Source organism: Montipora capricornis, chromosome 1 (genome assembly GCF_036669925.1).
Source record: "Montipora capricornis isolate CH-2021 chromosome 1, ASM3666992v2, whole genome shotgun sequence".
Classification (NCBI taxonomy): domain Eukaryota; kingdom Metazoa; phylum Cnidaria; class Anthozoa; order Scleractinia; family Acroporidae; genus Montipora; species Montipora capricornis.
The window spans coordinates 4038673-4043672 of record NC_090883.1 but is presented as its reverse complement, the minus strand read 5'-3'; positions in this window follow the sequence as shown (position 1 = coordinate 4043672).

Below are 5000 nucleotides of genomic sequence, written 5' to 3'. Positions count from 1 at the left end.
TTTCCTCTGAAAATTGTAAGGGAACCTCTTTAAATGACAAGGAAACAAAGTAATTTGCAAACTTTTTTTTGCGCCAAAAAATATCCGAAAAAATCGCCAAGCGTGAGCAATGGTAGCTGCCTTTTGGGCAACTTCTCTTTTGTTTGACGGTCTGATTTCATTATAGTAGATTTTAGTTTTCGCGTGGCGGCTTCATAAAAGTCCCGGATATGTCATAGCATTATGGGCGATGTAAGTTTCGAGGGAACTTCGTCTTAAAGGTTGAACGTTATTCTATCTCTTCCTGACTTTGTGACCAGGGTTTTCGACAGTTTTTCAAAGTAGAGGACATATTTCTGAAAGCACCGGACGTGACATTTTTTGGCGCCGCAAGGCACCTTGACAGCCCCGAAGGTGCGAGCTGCCTAGGAGGGTCTTGGGGGGGGGGGGGGGGGGGTGGGGCTCGCCCCCCAGGAAATTTTTGAAATAGAACACATAGAAACTCTTTTTCCAGTGTTTCTGGAACCCAAGAATCAGTTTCCTAGGCAAGGCTATAGTTCACTCAAATTCTTTCTGAAAAGAAAGTAAAAACAAAATTATAATGATAGAAAGAAAACAAACCCCTGAAATATCGATATCAAAGAACCAGACATGGAATGGGAAACCACGTCCGGCCTCCGGCTTCAAACAAAAACCCTGTTTGACCATGATTTTATGAATATTTTTGTAACCATAGTCTAACAGAACATCCGGCAACCCTCCTAATGATAAGGGCTGGGTTGCTCTTGCTTGAACGAGTGCAACCATACTCTGCGAACCTTCAAAGGAACGCTCGTCTTACCAGGTGTTACGCTTTTGCCAGTTTGTGATACCCTTTGAAAAATAACTACCTGTCAACCTCGCCTGAGCTTATTAACGATGCATCTTTCCAGAATCCGTTTTTGGTGGAAAGGAACCCGGTTTACTTTTCAGTCTAAGATACTTGCGGGGTTTCAAAATACCGCCTTTTAAGAGAAAGAGGTTTTGTACGATTCGAGAACAACCAGTCATATTTGACGTATGGTTCAAAGCGTCTTCGCAGCTGCGTCATTTCAAGAATATGAGGAATGTAAGTAAACGTTATTCATATGCAAATTATAAAATTATCCACAACCTTCATTTTTGGAGGCCGGAACCTGATAAATAATAGATTGTTTCCCTCATTGCAATTCTGAGGAGAATATATTTTGACCTTGAACTTATTTTCGAACTCAACCCTTGCAGTAGAGTCACCCTAGAGTCGCCCCGCCTAACATCTACTAGTATCACGGTATTCTGACCTTTGCCAAAGCTAGCTAGCCTTTCTTTCTTTCTTTAATCATTATTTATACACGGTAAAAATTCGTCAGGTACAATAAATTACAATAAAATGTCTAAGATTCTAAAACTAAAATTATAAAATTGAAATCCCAATATTATATTAACTTACAACAATATTCCACTTGATGAAATGGTATATGAAATGAAACATATGTGAACTGCGGATATGAAATCAAGTGAACCTATGATCTTCGCAGTTATGAACGCAATTTTTGCAATTGCGTAGAGAAGCCTGAAAAATTCCGGACTTCAACGGGGATTGAACCCGTGACCTCGCGATTCCGGTGCGACGCTCTAACCAACACGGTACGGTTTGTCGGCCAGTTTTGTCGGGCTGATAAATCGTATCGTGAAAATTGTGTAAACCGTGTAATTTTCCTCCAAAGTATTTGTGCGCATTGCCCACTCACTTACCCTTTGATAGACATGGCGGTTTCTCTCGGAGTGTCGACCCGACTTCAAAAAATCTGTTGGAGTGCAACAGATTCAGTTTTTAATTGCGCCGATTTTCATTCCCATGAACCGGTCGTCCATCGGCTGTCAATACACGCAAGATTTGCACTCCGACGCCGTCGGTCCGATAAATCGGGCCGACAAATCGTACCGTGTAAACCGGCCTTAAAACGCCGGTCTTTGAGTTTGTTTTACCTTTTGAGATACCTAATAGTAAAATGATTGTGGAAACTAAAAAAAAATTAACTAAAAATTCGAACTTCTTAAGAGACTCCTTACAGGTGTCGAGCACAGGTCGTTTCCATTACCGGCTCGGATGTCTAGGTATTAGACATATTCTAAACAGATTTATTTATTGCTTTTCCCCGTTACCATCTAGTGACCTTAACCGGGCACTTCGGTCTCAAAATGGAAATTACACAATCCAAAAAGACTCAGCAGTCAAAAAAATGTGAGTGCAAATATAAAAAAATATATATTATAGCAGATAAAATAAAGAAAATTAAAAACACGATTTAAACTTGAAAGTAAATATGTTTCGCAAAGTAAATAAGTAAACTGATACCTTTCTAGATCTATTTTTTCTGTTCCTCCCTTTCGCTGTGTTTTGGTTCATCTACTCTTTCTGCCCTTCTTTCTGTGTTTTCCATTACTCTTGCCTACTCTTACGAACCCGCCCTTTATTCGCTCATCAGCAAAAAAAACCTGTCTGCTAAGTTTTCGACTCTTAGCAGTTCGTCTCCTTCTATTTTTTCCACAGATTCTCTCTGTTTCGTTGTGCCAATTTCTGCATTTATAGTGTACAATAAGATGAGTGTTTGGTGGTCTTTTTGATGATTTTTCTTGTCATTTCACAAGTTTTTGAACAAATAAATATATGTTTTTTAAGCTACCCAGATTTATCATCATTTGTCATCATTTGATGAGCATTTGTCCGATCTCTTGGCGTCTATCCTCCATTTCCTTGACTTCCGCATTCGGAACAAAGGTGCCGGCTGATTAAACACATTCCTTTTTGATGCGAGAGCTTTGAAGCTTTCTTAACCCTGACCTTAGACAAAAAATAAAGACCAGGAAAGCGAGGATTTCACGGATCTCACAGAAAACCATTGTTCCTCTTAGATGCACTAATACCGAGAAGTAATTTCGAATACTGTTCTGTGATGTTTATATGACAAAATTCATCAAGCAACTAACGTTTTAAGTTTATAAGCATCAACTTTCTTTTTTTCCAAATGTAAAAAGAAGAACTGTTTCGGCAGATTTTACGCGGAACATCTTGCTTAAGTAATAGAAAGAAGCTTGGCGTGGAGGTCTTTATTTTAAAAGGGAGATGGATCCTCTCACTTACCTGGACAATTTAAACAACTGTTTCTTACAAACACCTGAAAAATTCAGGTGGCTTTAACGGGATTCGAACCCGGAAAACGATTCAAACTTGAAAATAAAGATGTTTCTTAAAATAAATAAGGAAATATCTCTCTACCTCTCTTAACTTTCTGTTCCTCCCTTTCGCTGTGTTTTGGAAAGTGTCTGCTACGTTTTCTAAACTTAATTTTGTCGCCTTCTCTTTTATTTTCCCATTCTTTCTGTTTTGCTGTGCGAATTTCGGCATTTGATAGTGTACAATAAAATGGGTGTTTAGTGGCATTTTGGTGCTTTTCTTCTTATCATTTATGAAGTTTTTGAACAAATATTATTATTTTTCGCTGCCCAGATCGCGTAATCCGTTCATTTATTTGCCATCACTAGATTTGTTCCATCTCAGAAGTCTATCCGCCATTTCCTTGACGTCCTCATTAGGCACAATGGTTTCGGCTGATTAACATATTCCTTTTTGATGTGAGAGCTTTCTGGGTTTCTTCACCTTCGACAAAAAATTACGACCTGGGAAGGAAGGATTTCACGGATCTCACGGAAAACCATTGTTCCTATTAAATGCAATAAAACGGAAAAGTAATTTAGTTTCAAACAATTTTCTGTGATGTTTATATGACCAAATTTCTCAAGCAATTTTTTCAAGCATCACTTCCCTTTTTCTTTTCCAAATGTGAAAAAAAAAAATTGCTTCAGCAGATTTTACGAACATCTTGGTTAACTGATATAAAGAAGTTCTGTGTGAAGGTCTTTGTTTTGAAAGGGAGAAGTGATCTTTGCAGTTTAATATCTGGACAATTAACGCAATTGTTTCTTACAGACACTCGAAAAAATCGGGGATTCGAATCCATGACCTCTTTGATGCCGGCGCAATGCTTTACCAACTGGGCTATGAAGCCACGCAGTTTTGTTGGGCTTCATAGTTCAGTTGGTAGACCTCAGTTCCTTTAAGCTTATCAACCATGCATCTTTCCAGAATCAGTTTTTGGTGAAAATGAACCTGTTTACTTTTCAGTCTGGAAATACTGCAGAGGTTTGAAAATACCGCCTATTTAGCGAACGAGGTTTTTTTAAGATTCGAGAAGGCAGCCGATCAAATCTGATTTCGAACGCTCAAAGCGTCTTCGCGGCTGCGTCGTTTCAAGAACGTGACGAATGTAAGTAAAAGTTATTCATAAGCAAATTATAAAATTGTGCACAACCTTCATTTTTGAAGCCGGAACCTGATAAATTACAGATTGTTTCCCTGATTTCAATTCTGAGGAGAATATGTTTTGAGGTTGAGCTCAAGTTATTTTAGAACTCAACCCTTGCAGTGAAGCTTCCCTAGAGTCGCCCCGCCTAACATCTACTAGTATCACGGTATCCTGACCTTTTCCAAAGCTAACCACTGACCTTAGGCCAATTATTCATCTCTAAAATCAGTCCGGTCTTAGACTTATTCATTAAAATGAGCGCGTAGACATCACTGGTTGATGTGGGGTTTAGATCGACCCCAGGGTGGAAGGGGCGATCACCATATCCTTACTGCCGATTCCGAAACCTCTGACATGAAAACTCTCTAACGCAGCGTGTACTGTTAGTGGCTCCCAGTCAATAAAACCCTTAAATGACAAGACTTACAAGGTTGGTCAATTTACCTATGTCAAAACTTGATATCAAAATCTTCGTGTTTTATTGAGACACACGTAGCCCCGGTTTCTTTAGAAGCAAATTCGTTATAAAGTTGCTGTTCGCAAAAAATCTGAAAAATCTCTTCGAATGACAAACAAATAAACCATGTTCAACTAGTTTATGTGAACAAGATATTATACATAGCCCAGAAGATGCGG